At 36.0% G+C, this 20,147-nt stretch overlaps 1 protein-coding gene across 10 annotated transcripts in view; it reads right to left on the reverse strand.

Moving 5' to 3' along the window:
* The window catches only part of ncam1b (neural cell adhesion molecule 1b), an 81,494-nt gene that overhangs the window by 60,185 nt on the left and 1,162 nt on the right, over positions 1-20,147 (reverse strand). The window lies entirely within an intron of this gene.

Consider the following 20,147-nt stretch of genomic DNA (forward strand, 5'->3'; position numbering starts at 1 on the left):
ACACAAATCTGCTTTACAAGCCTATGCATTATTTTATTTACATCATGACATACACTAACTGTGAGATAGTATTAAGACAAAAGATTGCCAATTATGACAATCCATTCTGTTAACAGGTGACAGGGTGCAACAGTCTCTCCTTAGCCACATACGATACATAGTGAGCTGCCTGCTAGTTCATCCCATTCCTAGGGCCAACTGAGAATTAATTTAACAAGCATGTCTTTGGACTGCAAGAAGAAACAGGAAAGCAGGCAAACTACAGGGCTGTGCCAAGGTTCAAACCAAAAACCCTTTTGCTGTGAAAGAGCAGTGCTAACCACCACCTCGACTAAACACGATGTTTCAGTCTTAATTAAAAAAAATCTTAAACCTGCTTTTGCTTCTTCCCTTTGTAAAATTGTTCGAAAGAAGGTGAAAAATATTTTAATGCAACTTGAGAAGAGTTTGACATGAACTATGAGAATTTGAAAAAGGACTAAATTGTCTTGCCACTACCTGAGAGAGTCCTTTATACCCTTTGTGTATTTAAATCGATGTGATGGTGGGAAAATGACTTTCTAGAGTTTTTGACAAGGACATGCCTGGTTCTCCAGTACCATGTTTTTGTTATTCAAGGCCATCCTTGACATGGCACGGATTCTCATTAATCCGTGCCACATCTAATTGTGCAAAAGCCATAACAGCAGGCCATTTGCATTCTTAAGCAATAGCATCACACTATCCAAAAATATTTCCAGTTACTGACTAGTTAAAAGTGCTCTTAAACTACAAGGCAATGCATGGCACCACTGAAATTTTTTTATATTTTAAATGTATTTATTTGAACAAAGTTGTCCCATTTCTTGAACATAGATCTACAGCATTAGGTTTAGGTTTAAGCAGGAAGGAAGTAATGATCAGCCATTATTCTGAAATTGTATGTTTTATTTCTTTTAGTCAAGAATCTAACACAAATATAATTAAAATATTTAGCAGGTATAGTGAGACAGTAAACACACAGTCTATTTAGACCAGACAAGCAATGACTCATGAACCACCTGTTACTACACCTGTCAAGCAAATCTGTTCCCATTTTATATGTTATGTTAGGTATGGCATTCCTTTACAAATCCATACATTACAAAACATCTAAGAAATAGTTAGTGTTAACACTTGATGAACTTGTCCACTCCTCATACTGCTATCTACTCAAAAGAGCAAAAAAAATGCATTTTTTCCAAATGACAATTGGTTTATATTCATTTTATTCTCAGCATTCCCCAAAACCTCATAAAATAGCTGGCTTTAAAGAAGCAAGGAAAGCCCAATGTTGTGTTTTGAAGTGTTTGAGACAGATTGGCAAGGCGTGGTCACTCTTCACAACAGCTCTACTAAGACCGACAGATGGCACAGAGACACCTTATGACACAACACAAGCTTCCACACACACACCTTGTTGGCCAATCAGAGGCTGGCCTGTAAAAATAGACACTGGGACAGGGCTTGCCTCCAGAGAGTTGACAGCACTGTTTCTTAGGGCTAGAATCTCTGGAGAGACCAACAGAGAGGGTAGACTTACACTGAAATCAATCTAGGCACTTAGAAACCAGTTTGTGATGAATTTGAATAGGGATTTTTTTTTCCTGCTTTTCAGCCTATTCATTCTACATATAACATGATACCCTCACTTTATTCCAGTCGCAACTAAGCATCCCAGGCTAACTACATTATCAGAGAATGTGGATGGTTTTAAGAAAAACCATATGTATATACACATCTGCACCAAATCTATACATTTTACAATGATTCCATTTTGATAGCGTTTGGCAGGTCTTATGTTCGACCTTTCGATTATAAAAACTATTTAAGACAGCTGACTGCCAAATATCGATCTCCCTTAAAATGAAATCAATTCAGTCAGAGGCATTGCAGAGACAGCAGACATCACATTTAAGCTGCTGTTCACTCAGTGATTTGTTCCAAATCCTGGGAGCTGCACAATAGGAATAAATTAGTCAGGAGTAAACACCTCTAAGATTCATCAGAGTCAGATTTCAAGTTATCTCATAAACCAGATTTAAGATTATATATATATATATATATATATATATATATATATATGTGTGTATGTATGTATGTGTGTCTTTGTCTGTGTGTGTGTGTGTGTGCGCATACATACATACATACATACATGTGTGTATGATAGTCTTCCTATAACAATGTCTAATGTTGCAAAAAGATTTCAACACTACATTCCTGAGTTTATTTTCTAATTGAATTTTTATGATATTATTAGCTTGAAAACAAACAGGGTTAAATATTTATCAAAACGCACTGAACTGCTAAGACTGAAGCAGATCCTGCATATACAAGTTTGACAGACATTAAAAAAAACTTTACAAACATTATAGCAGATTTTCTATGTTAAATGAATGGTCTCTTGCAATTATTTGGGAATGCAAATTAATACCAATGTAGTAATTTACATTTTACATATTATGTAACAAGCTCTGGAGCATACATGACTGTATGGAGTGGCCATCTTGTAGAAAAATAGAGGCATGCAGTAAATTAGAACAATGACACCAGGCTCCAGTCTCCTTTAGAATTAATTTTCAAAATATGTGGACATATTTTCAGTATGGTAAAGTAAGACCAACCAATGCTGATTACCACAACAGCTGATGCCAAACATCCTGAAGGCTCCAGCCTGGTGGCATACATCCTCTGGCAAAACAGCATCCTGACCCTGTTCAGTCAAAATGCGTTTTAACTGTGTGTTACTGAAGCCACTCAGGCAGAGAAAGCAGCCATGTGCTGCCATGAAGCAGAGAACAGTCCTTCACAGGCATTTCCCCTCTCTCCACTTATGGAGGTTGTTGTGAAGTGGGAATAGATATGCAGTTCACCAATACAATACTAAGAATAAAGTGGATGATTATCGTTTGCTAACACCATACATATAGCACTGTGAAAAGATTCTTTTTATGGGCCACAATTCATAGTAACTGCTTCATTAATCTAAAATGCAAATATGCTAAACAAAACAAAAAATGTTTTGATGTCCACAGAACATTTCTATAATGTCTCTAGTTTGAGAAAAACTGCACAGAATTTAAGCTGTGAGACATATTGTATTATAAACACATAAAAAGAAAAGTTGTATTTAAACTGCAGCTTCAAAAAAAGAAAAGCAAATATTTTTCACTTACTGATATATACTGCATTTTGTATTAGCGACAAATTAAGCTTTTTTTTAGGTTCATCTCACACTAATATATATCTCATACAAAATATGCTTGAACTGCAAATCCATTACTTAAAGCTTTGAAGTACTGAACACGTGGGCCATCATATTTCTCCTCTCCTCAAGAGAGACGTCATTTCAAATGCTACTGTCAACATTAAAAGTGCTGATAAGAGCAGTGTGCAGATCGCTATTAAAGTTGGAGGTTCATGGCAAAACTGTAGCTCTTTCTTGGCCTACCCTCTAATGATAAAGGAAGGAGACAGCAGAGACACACAAACTCTGGGTAGTGATGAGGGAAAAGACACTAACAGATGCAGTTTCCCCCCTACCATAATATCAGGGAGAAGCAAGAAAGAAACTCAAGTTCATTTTATACTTTTATACCCTTTCTACATCCCGTACAGCAGGGGTGTCCAGCTCTGGTCCTCGAGGGCCACAATTCTGCAGGTTTTGGATGTGTCCCTGCTCCAAAACCACCTGACTCAAATGAATGAGTCATTGTGCAAAGCCTAATAGGCTGTTGGATCTATTTAATTTGAGTCAGGTGTGTTGAAACAGGAAACATTTGAAACCTGCAGGACAGCGGCACTTGAGGACCAACTTTGGACACCCCTGGCGTACAGCAATATCTATCATTAATTGGCCACCGCCCGCCACCCCAATGATAAAAACCTAGGGGAATCACTGATGTGCATGGTGAAGAGACTGGCCCATCTCCTCAATCCCTGTTGCTGCAGAGATAAATTCACAGTGAGTCCATTAGTGGGGCTTCAAAGAATGTGATCATTTGAACAAAAGCTTAATTTCTTTCTAACTGTTTTTACTCTTCAGGGAAAGCAAATGTCTGTTGCATTTGTTCTGGACTTAAGGAGATTTTCAACTCAGTCCTTTAATAAAATCTGAGACTGTACAATTATAGCAGCATATTCTCTACTGTGAAAAAGTGAGCATGCATGCTGGTGAGAGGTGCTGCTTCAAACTCCTTTCTGCTGACCTCTATGTCACGTTCCAGTCACCTCTTGATATTGTAGATATATATGACTCTTGTGCTGATATCAACATGAAAACACACTAGTTTCCACAATAAATGTTTTGCAATATGTTCTGCTTCCTATACGCTCTAGATGCTCTCCTGTTATCCCTTCACACTATGAGAGCACATGTCCAGCTAGAAGTCTGGACAAAACTGTCCGCACATTTTCTTGAACATCTTCAATATATTTATGTCAAAATATCTTTGAAGTGATACTTGTCTACTCTTACATATAGTCGTATCAAAAAATCTGAATCTGAAGTTTTCTAGTTTAACACTGAATATGCACACTGAAATGTCAAAACTGAAAACCTATTTTACAACCCTAAAGAAAGCAATATTCAGATGGTATTAGACAGCGGGGTGCTTTCCATGTTGTTTTCTTCCCATATTCAAAGTTTTTTGGGAGCTTATAGATAAACTGTCTTCACAGTGGTCTGGTTCTTATAACTAGTGACTTAAGACAGTTTCATCTGTTTCAAAGGGCTTGTCATCTGCTTGCATTCCATGGCATCTATGGAAAAGTTGCACAACAGGGCTCATGACACATCCGGCTTCTTCTGGCAAAGAAGGCAAGATGGCTTTCAGGCTGTGGAAGTCAGTGAGTCATACTGTGAGGAGATCCTTTGGGGATGAGTGTGAGAGACATGGTAAAATAGACCATGACAGACAAGCAGCGCAGATGCCAATTTCACTGTGTACATAAAGAAAAGTTGGGTTTAAAATATTTGCTATATATTGGACACATTTTGTTTCAATTTTACATATCCATAACCATTCCATTTAAGAGTATTTTATTCCCTCATGCTATATTCTTTAATTTATCATCTTCTATTATAACATGTAATTAGTATATTTAAGTTCTTAGATATAATATCTAGATACAGTTCCAGTATCAGGTGTAATACCACTTCTGCTTACTAGAATAAACAGGTCCGACCCCAAGGCACTGCATCAGTCTGGTGAGTATAGATTTAATTCAGTTGATTTTGGGCATAGACTCAGCATATCAACTATACATGGATTTCCATACCATCTGTCTTAGGAACTAAGAACTGTTTTTTCAACTAATCTACAGCTATTTTTCTTTTAAATAAGCTTAGATTAAGTAAATGAAAGCAATGAATGTTTGTTTTGTTTTGTTTTTTTTTGTTTTTTTTTCTCCTCTTGGTGCAGCTTGCAGGATGAGAACCCCAGAGAGTGGATAGAGTGACATGTTGCAACTAGGTTATTTTAAACCATAGTTCTGGAGTAACTTGGCATAAAGGAAAGCATTTCAGTTGAGTTTATCAATAACAAATATGAGGTGCTTTTCAAAGTCAAGAATGTCAAGAAACTTGATAGGATGGATCGGTCTTAATCAGAAAACAGTCTGTCTTTCTATTTAAAGAATAAAAAATTAAATAATTATTAAAAAAAAATATCACATAATGCACACAGTCCTAACAAACAGGCAAACACCATAGCAATGGTCCCACAACACCATACACACACAACAGTTTGATCCATCTTTGCTCTGTACTATCTCAGACATGTGCAGTGGATTGTGGGCATTTTGAGAACACTGAGGACACAAAGAAGCCTTGAAATTTCATGAAACCAAAAACTAAGTCTTTCGAAGAATCTTTGATACTGGAACAGTTCTTTGGCAAGATCTGATTATACGGCATTCTAGAAACAGTTAAGGACTCTTCCTTAACTTTTTTGGAGTAGTTTGGATACTGAAAAGGTTGAATGCACACGACAGACCATGACATTATAACTATGTATGGTGTCGAAGTGATCGGCAAAGGAAGGAGAAAAAAATTATATGAGAACTAGTGGAAAGTGATTTCAACTCGGGACAAAATAAAAAATGTTACTTTTTAAATGTCCTAATAAAGATTATTTCAATTTTTGGAGTCACTCTATTCGTTAAGTTCAGATCTCAGATAACATGTTGATATTTGGGATTTATTTTAAGCCATAATATGACAGAAACAACTACAATGACAGTAAATTCAGCTTTTTCAGTCGTTCGCATTCCTGCAATGGGCATGTTGAGCTCGGCATTACACCAGAGCAGGAGAAATGTTCCGGCTACTCCTCACTGGAGCGAGAGTGTTTCCATCTTCACCTCCCTGAGAGAATTAAAAAGCTCTTATGTTTTTGTCTGAATTTTAGCTGGTTGACATGTTTTCCGACTTGAGCTCTGTGTTCGCTGATGGAAATGGGATCCCCTGTGTGTGCACACTCGTGTCAATGTGTGTGGTATCAAGGCAGAACTCTGCGTGGACACAGAGCAACTAGGACATGCTGTCAAGTAAATGAGATAAATACCATCTGACTGTTTATTTTATTTTATTTTTATTAAAAAGGACGAAGTGTAAACCTGTTCTGTGGCTTGGCACTGTAAAGAAAGTCAGATCAAAATAAATTAACTTGTGGTTGTGCTGGGTCCTGTTATAACGGTTGGGGAAACGGTTATAACAAGATGCCATTTTCAAAACAATCTGTGTTTCTTGAACATGGTGGTCATTGTGTTAGCTGCTAATGTGAGGAGTAATAAGCTGCTAAACAGTTTACAGGTGAATGTAATCCAATGGTAAATGAAAAAAATCTAAATTTTGAAATAAATAAACAATGCTAACTATATGGGGAAAGGGCGATTCCACTGAATTCTTGGGAATCTAGACCACATTAGACCAGCCTTTAGAAAGTAAAGTGCCACAACTTGGCAATGAAAACCTGCACAAAACAATTTGCTGGTAGGGTTTCCTTCAGGATTTTCTTTAAACTGTTGGGGAGTGTTTTGCATTCACCACTGTATTTTTTTTTATCATTTTATTTAACGTTTTCTTTTACTTCTCTTATGTTTTTTTGTCTTTGATCTGGATATCTGTTACCGGGTCCTGTATATAGTACTTTTGCATTTTACAGTTTAATTTTATTCTTTTTTTTCTCTCTGATATTTTATAATGCTGCTGCAACACTGAAATTTCTCAGTCTGGGATTAATAAAGTATGTCTGATTCTGAAGAGCTCTAGGTTCTCATGTACAGAAAGTCGGACACAGCTGCTGCTCTCTCCCACCACCTGCTCTGACATCAGGTAAGTAACGCTGTGCACAAATGTATGATGTATTTGGATAGTGAATCAATGAATAGTTCTAATGAGCAAGGCATGCTGTTCAAGATCTAGTTCGAAATTACAATCATTTTTGTTTCCTGTTTGGGTTCACCACATAATTGAATCTTAAATATCACAGTTATGAACTGATAAACGTTTATGGTCATAATTTTGCTGGAAAAAAGAACCTCTTTTGGTCACATTAATTAAGATTGCACACACAGACTATCTGACTGGCTCCGTGGGTCAGTACATTTCAAGACTCAGTGGTTTGCACATTTAACTGTAATAAGAGCCAAACTATGATGTCTTTAAGGATTTCTTCTTACAGAATGAAGAATAGCTGTGAATCAAATAAACTGAGCCAGGATGCAACAAATATTGCCAAGGCTTCCCACACTCATAATTTATATAGTTATACGCATTTATTTTTAGGAGCTACATTCCAAAAAGGCCAAATTTCCAAGCAAACAGCATTGTACGTTTCTGCAGGCCTCTCTAACAGGACATAGTCTGTTCAAAGTAGAGTTGGGCTGCCTGACAAAGCCATTGTCCATTACTGATGGCTGAATGCCATCACCATGCATTGATAAAAGTACCCTGCAAGCACTCCATCAAGCTGCAGCTAAACACAAGTTGGAAAAATAATGTTAAGTGCCTGAACATGAACAGAGAAACAACAAGCAAAAAGGATAGCCAAGGCAGAGACAAGGATGATTGTTCCACTGCTGTAACTAACTGCAGAAAAGCAAGCGGTGGCATAGTTTCCACTACATGTAAATGATCCTGGCACACCACCATCAAAATAAAAGCTCACATGCCTTTAGAATTATATTCTTTTTTCAGGCGTTACAGTGAATTCATTTTTCACCAACAGTGATGTTGATAGGTTTTCAATGCAGTGAGTCCCTGGGACCTACAGGTGGTAATTTGAGTGGGTCCCTGAGAAGGTCAGTGGGTCCCCAATTTAAAAAAATGTATTTCTTTCTATTTCTTAAATTGTAGTGTGAGCCTCCTTTGATGGTGGTATGACGTGGTTATAATTAACGAACATCTTCATGCATGTATACGAAATTAAATAAAACTCCAAACCTGAATGTTTTTTTTTTATAAAACAACTGTCATAGTTGCAAATAAATTACTAAAAATCAAATGAAAACAAAATAGTGTCTGGATTACCAAAATAAATTATCAAAAAAAGTGATGATTTTAAACCTCCTTATCACCATGTGAATCGTGGGAAATGGGATGTAGACATGGTCTGAGCATAACAAAATGGTGACTGCCATTCAAAGTACTTTCATCACCACCACCTGTGTATGTTTTTTTATTTTATTACAGCATGTCCCCTAAATGTTAAAACATTGACACGAATGAGCTCATCAAGGAGTAGAAACGAGTTTACTAACTATAAAATTCCTATTTTTAATTGTTGAAATGAAATCTGGAATTTTTCATGGACTAAACGTTTAAGTGATCACTGATCACAATCAGTTAGGATTTTTTTTCCCACCGCATTTCTTCCTGAAAGACAATGGTTCAGTTTTTAATAAGGTGTTGTACACTTCCTAACCCAGTTTTAGCAGCTTCTGCAATCTCCTTAGATGTTTTCTCAGCTTGATGCATGCCAGTGATTTGACGTTCCTTAAACAGACTAACATCTTTTCCACACCCACGAGATGTGTCTTCTCTCTTGTTTAAGATTATCATCCAATAGAGGCTTGTACCTATTTCATTAGTTACCAGGTGGTGACTTTTTATTTATTTATTTTTTTTTGGGGGGGGGGGGGTTGTTAGTGTATTTCTCAGCATTGAAATCAAATCAAATGACTACAGGGAAAAGTGAAAATGATGCCCAAATGAGAACGCAAATGTCAGTATATTATGAATTACTTACAAAAATAATAGAATTATAATCAGCATCCTTATATAAAATGCAATAAGCTCAGAATCTTCTACAGCCACATCTAAGATTTTATTATCTCCCCCATCTCCTAATCTCCATGCATTTTAATTGCAGAAATAGTTTAACAGGTGTATCATAATCAAATTGTGAGGCTGGAAAAGATTCATAGCTCTACTACCCACATTGAAGAGCTTTAGTGGAGATTAGAATTACATTAGATTACAGAATACAGCTAAATTTACAGTTAAAACATGGTAAGTGTATTGGATAATATGACTAGAGACATCAACAGTTAGCTATCTCCTACAGAGTAATACAATAGGTTGTATGTACCCTGTTTGGATTATGTCTCAGATTCGGACAGTGTTTTGTTCCCTCAATTTAACCCTGAAGAAGTTCTGAAGGCGCCTGTAATTGTTTTTTCTTTTTTGCTACCACAGGGGAAATACATTTGTGATGAGTGAAAACAGCTTTTATAGTCACTCAGCAAGACATAGGAAGATAAGAACTATAACAGATCATGAGCTCAAACAGCCTGACTGGGACAACACAAACTGTTAAAAATAAAATAAAATAAAATAAAATAAAATAAAATAAAATAAAATAAAATAAAATAAAATAAAATAAAATAAAATATAAAGACATTAGTTTAAAATTATGGGGGAAAATAGTGAGAACATTTTTTTCTTTTACTTTTGTGACGTTACTAGCTTAGTGATATGCAGTGACACAAAGTTGAATCAGCGTTTTTAAATATCTCCAGAATGTAAAACAACTGCTAAAACACACAATAGGCCTGTTGTCTATTTGCACCACGGTGACTGTGGTTTAAACTGACATTAAAGCTTACTAAATTTGGGTACCAAAGCTGATCTGGGTACCAATCATTTTGAAAACTAGTAAAAAAGTAAGTAAAAAATGTGACTAACATTAAATTTGCATGGACACTGTCAATGGATTAATAGCTTGTCCACTTTTCCACACAGAACCGAATCTGTGGTTCAGCAGTAGGCCACAATTAATTTCCAGGACTCCACAACAGGCTTTCAAGAAATACTTAGGTTAAATTACATGGTAATGTTTGACGTACAAGGGTTTTCAAAAGATAGATGTTAATGGTGAATACTTTTAGATCATGGTGGCCAATGTGCAATATATAATGCAGATACCTTGTCATCATTGATTTTGCTTTGTAAAATTCAGCAATTTCACCAAATACTAGACACCAAATTGCAGATGTTAAAATAATGTTTTATCAACTCAGTCTCTAAAAAGTCTTCATTTGTTTAAAACAGATCTATTCTCTACTGCATTTGCAGTAAAGAAAAGAAAAATCAAATGAATAAACAACATAAATGGACAACTCTGATAATGCTGTGTGGACTACAAATGTATCTGCATTCATGTTTTATTTGCCAGTCTCATAAAATAATAAGTGACTAATGCCAATGGATATTTGTTTGATTCCAATCATGAAACGAGAAAAATATCAGCTCTATTTATCAGGTGACAATTTCATCTACAATCAAAAGGCAGCTGTTATCAAACGCAACAAAATCCAAAACTCTCAGTGTTTCAGAACAACACAGAAATTGAGTTGTTTTGGTTTTTTATTTTGTTTTTTTTTCAGCTTTTTTGTTATCAAGCCCAGCAATATCCAAACAGCCTACAGCATTTCAGAACAAATTGCATCAATCAGCTGCATCCTGCCACTAAGGAGTTAACTGTAGCACTACAGAAACCTCCGCCTTGGAAATGGACTCTTGAATTTTCCAACTACGCCTCGTGTCCAATGGGTGGGTGTGCCTGATTTATAAATTCCACTAAGTGCTCTGTTCAGCTCTTGAAGATATTGCCAGTTAATGTTAGGAAACCACAGCTCTAAATAAAAACAACCTAAATTGGTTCTTTAAAACCTCTGAAAATTGCTTCCACACCCAAACTTCAGTGGCTACATCTGATTAGTTATGGTGTCTGTGTGTGTAAAGGGATGGGCTCTGCAGTAAACTGAGCAAGTTTATGTGTGTCTTTACTATGTGTAGAAGTGCTAATATAAATGAATAAATACCGCTCACCTTAAACAACTCTGTCAAGTGAAGTAATTCTAAAAATTGGTGAAAATGGAGAAAGAGAATTTCATGTCACCAGAGAAGAAGCAGTGATAAGGGAAATGATAGAAAATTTGTTATTCCCTTAATTACTTATTCATTAGAATTCATTGGAATCAATCGCCACAGGCATGTGTGGTCCAGATAAAAAAGGTCATGGTGATGGCTAAGATCTCACACAACAGAGTCAAATTCATTAGCATGTTAGAAAGTTCAAACTGGAAGGAGAAAAAGTCTAGATAACACTCCAACTTTGCTTAAAAAAACAAACAAAAAAACACACTACTTTCCACTCTATAACACAGCTGCTAGACTGTATAAATTGTTATATAAAATGGGTAATTGTTTCCATATACTGTACTGCAGGAGTTACAAGGCTGTTTCATGATACCATGTAGCTTCCCAACCCCTCCCCCTTGGACATGTCTTTGTCATTATTTAAGATTACTAATTGAATCTAATTTATGTCACTAGTAACAGCACTTTCTAGTTTTTCTCTTAACCTTCTAATGCTCTTCAAAGCCTTATACTGCAGCTATAAAATATTATCAACTTGATAATAATCAAACTTTTCTCTGTAGCTGTGAGCTAATTAACCTTTAAAAGGGTGATTTTTTTAAAGTCATCATCTTAGCATGAGTGGACACATTCATGAATACAGAGCATTTGAACAGAATTAGCTAACAGCAAACTGTTAAGGTCATGTGTGATTAAAAATATGGTAGTAAAAATGCCCCTCTTTTCATGTGTACGCATAACATCAGTCAGACCTTTTCACAAGTAAGATGGATAAATTGAATGAAATATACTTCTGTGCCTGTTAAAATACTTCTGAAGGCTGCCAGTGAAAAGGCCATATGCAGCAATCACCATCATCATTTCAAAGTGAATCCTGCATGTTAAATGGATCAGATACAGCTATAGCTGCTGATTCTCGCCTGGAGATTCCACCTTATTACAGTGATCTAATTAGATATTCTAAAATAACCTTTTTTTGTTAAACAGAATGGCTGTCAGTGCACTACTTACATGATTTTTTTTTTCATATCATTGGTTTAATACAAAAGGGTCAATCAATACAAAAATAGGAGAAGCCGAGGGGAATAACAGGACCAACCCAACACATCACATTTTTCATCGCAATGCAGTCTTATAAATTAACATGTCAATGCTCGACATGGGTGTTAAATGTCTGCCAGGCATTGTTAAATACTAAACAGCTAAACAGCAAAAACCAAACACCAGTGGGTATGAGTGGGTTATTTCATCCATTTACTTAAAAATGTATCACCTAACAATCTAGAGATCAAATAAGAATATAGTTTCAATTATATTTAGTAAGAAATGTGTCTTCAGCTACCACTTAAAATTTTGCTAAGTGGGTTAGGAGCCAACTGAAGCACTGATCATAGAAGAAAAAGGGGATATAGTGGGTTCAGTTTGTCTTTCATATGGCATATCGAGTTAAGTGGGGGACGAGGTGGGTTAATATCTGAATATATCTTGACTAACTTCTCTTTATAAGCTTTAAAAGTGAAGAAGTCACATCTTTCACACATGCGTGACAAGTGGAACCTGTTCAAAAAAATTTTTTTCCCAGTTTCAATATAAAATCAATTGCTTTTTCATTCTTATCTGTACTGTATTGTGGGAAGACAAAAACCTGGTTTGCACTATACTTCAACTTTTCTCTGGCATTAAAGTTTCTGAATTTTGTTCCTTAAACAAAAAAATGTAATAGAAGGACAACTTAAAAAAATGTAGCAATTCTATATCTTTAAGATAAGGACCTAAAAACTATGTGCAGCGTAAAACAAGTACCAAGGATACAGAAAATGTTGGAGAGTAAAACAAAAGACATCTAGCACTCCAAGAATGCACCGTTCACATTGCATCTACATTGTCCATTTTCTATTTGCAGTTTAGCTTCTACTATCAGCTAAATAAGTCTACCTGCCATCCAGTAAATTAATCTTTTAATGGGCTTAATATCTCTTTACAGTGAAGAATTTGTTACTAAAAATACATTTAATGTGTCTGTAAAAGCATGCCAAATCTTTGTCTTCAGCAAAGACACATTGCTCAAATTCCTATAAAATTTAGCTGTTTGCCAGGATGCTTTGTTGGCCTTGCAGTGTTGCTAGCAGTTTGTTAGGTTTTGCAGAAAATTAGTGAACTTTACATACAGATGGCAGAACTTTTTATTCTTAAAACTGCTTAAAGAGAGCTGAAATTTAAAAAAAGAAAAGAAAGCTGCCAAGATGTACAAAAATTATCTCTGAATGTTAAGAATCAGTTTAATTTAACATAATTTATTACATCATCACGGTGTGAAACAGGAGTATCTCCAAGTTGCCAGGCAATACCCAACTTTGTAGATAAGTATAATGTTAGAGAGTGTACAACAATATGGTGACAGCATTAAAGAAAGCCTGAGGCGCAGCTATCAAAATTTCCTCTGCTCTCTGCATGGTGATGCATCCTATAGTGTTTAAGTAATGAATGCACTATGATGTGCATGCATGCATGAGGGTACAGACGCTGCTTCCCTTCAGACTATACAAAAGAAGTGGAAAGCTTAATCCTAGCCAACAGCACGTTGCTTTATGATGCTAAGATGAGACACTCATTTTCTTAAATCAGACATACTGTAAGCCCAAAAAGACTCCGTGAGCTGGAGCTGAGAAAGCTCATCCATATCTCTTGTAAAAGTGGCACACAGTTCTTTCCATCATAGACAGTGACATGATTTTAGGCCAACTTCCTCTTTCAGGGTCCACATGAGCAACAGAAAAGGCTGTCATGACTTAGTTTAGGTCACAGGAGGCCTGTCTATTCCCTCGATTCTCTCATTACCAAATAGGACACAGAGACACCAAAGGGAACCAGGAGATGCTCAGTTCATACTGGTCTGAGCAAATGGCGGAAAATCAGTCTTTATTTGAAAGTAAATGCGTTGGAGAGAAAAGCAAATACATTTAATGAGCACACCAAGTATTTACATAGAGAACTTGTAAACAGGATTAGGAAAGAAAACAGACACACTGAAATGGTCGAGGTTGGTTTCCCCATTGTCAATTTTACCAGTGGGTATGTTCAATGACCAAATCTGCTTTTAATCACATTCACAATATATCCAGTTAGATTTTAGAAAGTTTAAATGGCAAAAGAAAAACATGACCTCCAATTTTTCACAAAGAAAATACCCCGACCTCAGACACTTTTCCAAAAGTCTTCTGTTGATTCACTATTTGAAAGAACCTAACCTGTATAACCACACCCCTACTATATTTGATAGATGTTTAAAATGCCAACAGCAACTCCTACTGACAGGTTGGTGAGGTCAGGACAGACAAATCTCATCTGATTAGTTGCATATAAAAAATGAATTTATGCTTAAACATAAAATCAACACATGGCCTGATTTGGAGGGGTTTCTACACTGCTTCAAACAATGGCAACTGAAAAAGTAAATGGATGCAGCTCTGTTTCTTTAATTATATGGGAAGCTAATAAATGTTTAGCAACAGTCACATCCGTTGAAACTACTGCAACTCAGAAAAGATTGGAGATGTTACAAATGCAGAACTCTGCAAAGACTGGCAGAACTTTGAAAATGTGGAATAGCTGCAGGCAGAATACCAATAGTTCTGTTAGTATTATGAGCAAACCTGATTCCATTACAGACTCTTACATTATACATTTGCATCGTATTGAGGAGGGCAACATGCTTCGTAAACGCATATCCTGTGGACTAATCACAGATGGTCTGCATTCTAGTAGCGTAGTTGCATTTCTGGTGATGTGCATGTCTGGCTATGGCATACGGCATTTTTCATGGACTCTGCATTGGCCCAAAAGTGATGCATACATACATTTGATTAACAGTGTGGACTCTTTATTCTAAAGATCATATTTGAGAAATAAATCTGATTTGGCTGCATAGCTAAAGAAAGATTACTAAGATATATCTGGTATATAGCATTACTCAGGTGCTCTTGACATTAATTTACAATAAAATATCTTTAAATTGAAAAAAAGGGTGAGTTAACAGTAAAATTCAGCTTCAAAATCCAAAAACACCAAGTGAATAATGTTTGAAATCTGCTCTAAGACAGGCAAATGGAATTAGCAGTTGAGAAGACAAAGAGTTGGTGAAGGCTTTGAAAGCCTGCAACACTCCTGTACTATGAAGCTATTCGATGCCTAAAGGTTAGTCAGTCTAGAGTTAGCATTTCCAAATGGATCCCGTTTTCACACTAATAATCAATTCATTTCATTTCCTTTTTTTTCTGAAACTGATGAATGACAAAGACATATTACACTAGTTTCTCAACAATGACAAGATCTTAACAGATTTTTCATTCAGAGAGAAGCACAAAGAGCTAAAGAATAAAGTCTTAAACCAGGTTTCAGTAGTCACACATTGAAGGAGCAACATGCAAGCTAATGTTGTCTCCCTGGCCTCTGTTTTGTGTTGAGTTTAACCTACTTTATACACTTAAATGAAACCTCATTAATATAATCCCCAATATAAGTCAAACCTCATAGGAATGGCATAAGGAGGACTGCAGCAGCTAATTACTGAAAAACAACTGCTAATCCCACAGCCTGCGCCTCTTCTGTCAGCAAACCTTTAGGAGAGGATGTTTATGTTCCTCCTGCAGTAGCACACAGGGTCACGTGCACATGTAATGTCATCTATTTAGCATCCTTAGGCAATGAATCTCCTCTGAACCCTCTCAGACCTGGATCTGTCTGTTCCACTACCCATCACCAAAGAGTCAAGTCATGGCTACAACAAAACCTCAGCCTCTCTTTGTCATCTTCTCCCCAATTCTGAATTAAATCTTAGAATCTGAGTGGCTGTAAAAAAGTATGTGCAAAAAATAAGAGCATATCTGAGGTACTGAAACTGAAATTACCTCCAAATGCAATTGCAATCTTGACTATTACCAGCAGCATTCTGGTTCAGAAAACATTCTCTGAAGCTTAGCAGCAGATGGTCAGTCAATACTCTGATACTGTCAGGTTCAGCTATTCTATAAACAAATTTGATTTTAAGAAAACACATTACAGGTAGGAAGTTTTTAACTGCCTTGCTTGGATTTCACTAATGGCTTTCATGCAAGCGCAGGGTTTCAGTACAAATTTGCAGAGAAATGCTTGATAGCAAAGTCTGCAGACACACACTGCAGTAGCATATGTTGCAATTTAAAGAAAACACATAAATACTTAAATGTCAAAAAAAAAGGAATGAAGGTACAGTAAGTATCAACAGTCAAAATAGACATGTTGCAACTCTAATATAAATTGTGGTCGCTCTTAAAGACACAATCCTACTGATCTGAAAAAATGAGGCTCATTAGGGTTTGAAAACTCTCCATTAATTTCCGTTTTCTAGTATCATAAAAGTGACCGCTGCAGTCATTGGACTTCAAAAAAATCCATGCTTAAATCTCAGTACAGAAAATACCGTTGCCAATACATTACAGGCAGTCTTCTGAAATAATCGTTTTGTCAAGTTAGAGCTTCTGGACTTGTAGCCATTAATTTTCACAGCGTTGATTTCCATCATTGTAAAGCTAAGTCAGTTGTAAGAAAGGTTGGATCTTTTTAAGTCGACCTGCAGTCAGCCGTGCTTCCACCTTGCTTTGCAAACAGAGCATCACGAAGCGACGTCATGATTTCCCCACGACTGATGATGTAAGACAGACTAAATAAAACAACCCTACAGTAAAGCGCAAAGCTGCATTTTCCTGTTCAAAAGAACCCTATGGTGAGATGCAGAGCTGAAATCTTTGCATCATTCCCACAGGTTGAGGACATTTAGAACTAACCTCTTTTCTTGCCACTTTTGCTTCATTCTCTAGGGCAATATTTCTTTTTTTTCTTGTTTTTTGTGGAAATAGATTTGGAATAATCCAAATAACAATATAATTTTTGTTTCTATATAGTGATTATCAAATGAAAGAGGATCAAGTACAGGGCAGGGAACAGAAGTAGGGCTAATCCCTCCTGAATTACAAAGCAATAAATGCTGAAAGTCTGCCCGCCATCATCAATAAATATCAAGATTAGGTTTTTTTTATTATTATTATTATTTATTGTGTTTACATTCAGCTACTCAAGGTTCAAAAGTGCCATTAGAGGTGATTATTCGTAGGGCTGGGTATTGTCCCTAATTTCAGAGCCAGAGCCAGAGAAACTGTGATAAAAAAAAAAACCAAACACTCAAGATAGAAAAAAAAAATCTACTTTTTGAATATCCTGATTAAACGCTTCTTTCAGAGGAGTCGCTCTAAATATTCTTAAAGTTCAGTCTCAGATAGTTGATGTTAATAAAACCTACAAAGAATACTGGATCCATTTAAAGCCGTAACACAACTCAGAAATTCGTAGAATGACATAGATTCAGCTTGTTAAGCTGCGCGCATTCCCGTGATGCTATCGGAGTAACATACTGGAGCAAGATGCTTCCATCTTCAGCTGCCTGAGAGAATTTAGAAAACTCTCATATGCTTGTCTGATTTTTAACTGGTTGACATGTTTTCCGAAGCGTGCACTCAGACAGAAACCTGTATGTGCACACACGAGTCTGTGTGTGTGTTCTCACGGTCGTGGACACAGAGAGCAGGCGCAGCTATGACATGCCATCATGTAAATCAGATAAATAGCATCAGAATTTACTGTTTGATAAGAGGACGAAATGTAAACCTGTTCTAGAGGAAATGAGAAATTAAATGACAATGTTGGATTTATTTCAAAGTACACATACGTGGTGACATCACTTCCTTCTTGTGGAACGGCGGTGCCCTCGGTCTTAGCATTAGCTGCTAAAATAAGAGCCCACAGTCTTAGCGTTAGCTGCTATTGTAAGCGGTAATATGCTGCAAAATACTTTACAGATGAATGTAATCCACACTGGTGAATAAAAACATCTGAATTTGACATCATCTCGGCAAGAGAAGCCAATTTTGGACGAAAAACACAGGAAACCAGTTGTGTGCATACATGCAAAGATCTCGCAGAGCCTTGGAAAGTCACACATGAGTAGGGTCACAATACTGGAAAAGAGGACATATAAAAAAATTGATCTCCAAGTTTTATTAATCAATATTGGATTAATATATTTGAATCCATTCAAATCAATTAATCGATTGTTTTAAACCAAGTCCTAATTATTCGTGACACTTGTATAATGCAATAAAAAAAAAACTGAAAATGTTTAGCTTGTGCAATCGCTTACAAGTTATGTGAGAGACAATAATAATAATAATAATAATAATAATAATAATAATAATAATATAGGTCTTTTAGAACCAAAAAATAGTCAGAGGTGTAGCATTACACTGATCTTTTTTAATATGTCAATTCAGTGATGAATAATTAAGCAGCATTGGTCCAACTGAAAAACATCGATAGTGTAAACATTTATAGGATGGACTTAAGAAAGTTCCAAAAAGAATTAGTTTAAAACTCTAAAAAGGACTGCACTATATTTTGCTGTATACAAACAGAATTTTTTCATTTGCGTTATGTGAACATTTTAAAGCTCAATATAAAGAATATGGCAAAGTTTGTTTTTGTGAAAAAAAAAAAAAACAAAAAAAAAACTGGTTGTTTTTCATTTAAATGTCTAACTGAGCTCAGGAATAAATTATATTTTTAGATTTTTGTTGTTTTATGTGATTTGATATGAATGGAGTGACTGTATTAATATCTATACACAGTATTCTCTTATATTGATCACTGGTTCATGAATCATATTAAAAAAAATCATAGCAGAACTTGTGATATTGGCAAACATAAAATCATTATACACCGAATCAATATAATATTGTGTTGTGATCAAATATATGATTTACAGGTAGCAGATACAAAAATTTACAGGTCAAGGTTGACCATTACCCTTCTTTCTGTGGGTATTCCATGTTAAAATGATTGGTTTGCTGGGCTGATACAGTGAACAAAATTAGTTTATTGCAAAAAAAAAAACAAAACAAAAAGTAACATCACCCTGCTGAGTAAAAAGACCAAATGTATCTGTCCACCAACAGATTGTGCTGCTTTTGCATAATTTGCCTTCATTAAACTACTGAAAAACATCTGTTTTGGCCAGATATTTAATCACAAAGTTTGACACGTTGACAAATACAGGTAGGAGAAGGTCTAAAATCATCAAAAATTACAATACTGTGACAAGATCCTCCAGAACCATAACTACAGTGCATCCTTGTCACAGCTTCAGATATTCTAACAAGATCATCAACGACAGAAAAAAATATGTCCTTTCACAGAGAATAATGAATTTTTATCATCTCAATCTTTGCAATTTGTTCTCTAGATCTCATCAAACGCCTCCATGAAATACAGCTTTTTTTCCAAGCCATTTACACGAAACAGTACAAGGGTGCGTTTACGTGGTGCATTTTAAATGAGTTGCACAGACTCATTTAAATACGAGTACGTTTAATTGTGCTATAAGAAGAATTGCAATACATTTTGTCTTGATATTTTCTGTGGACAAATGCATTAACATCACAATGCAGTGAGACTCCACTCCCACTGCGTTTTCCTTTCTTGCCCGAGGAACACCCCTGCACATCGGATTGTACATGAAGGATTAAAAGGCTATCCCACGGAAAATCCTAAGCTTGGTCTAGCTAAAAGCACTACGTAAACACCCCACCCGTCAAATTACTGACGTTAATCAAAGATCGGCGTGCAAATTATATTAAAATGTCATTTCACACAAAAC

This window comes from Melanotaenia boesemani, chromosome 9 (assembly GCF_017639745.1).
Source record: "Melanotaenia boesemani isolate fMelBoe1 chromosome 9, fMelBoe1.pri, whole genome shotgun sequence".
In the NCBI taxonomy this organism is placed as follows: domain Eukaryota; kingdom Metazoa; phylum Chordata; class Actinopteri; order Atheriniformes; family Melanotaeniidae; genus Melanotaenia; species Melanotaenia boesemani.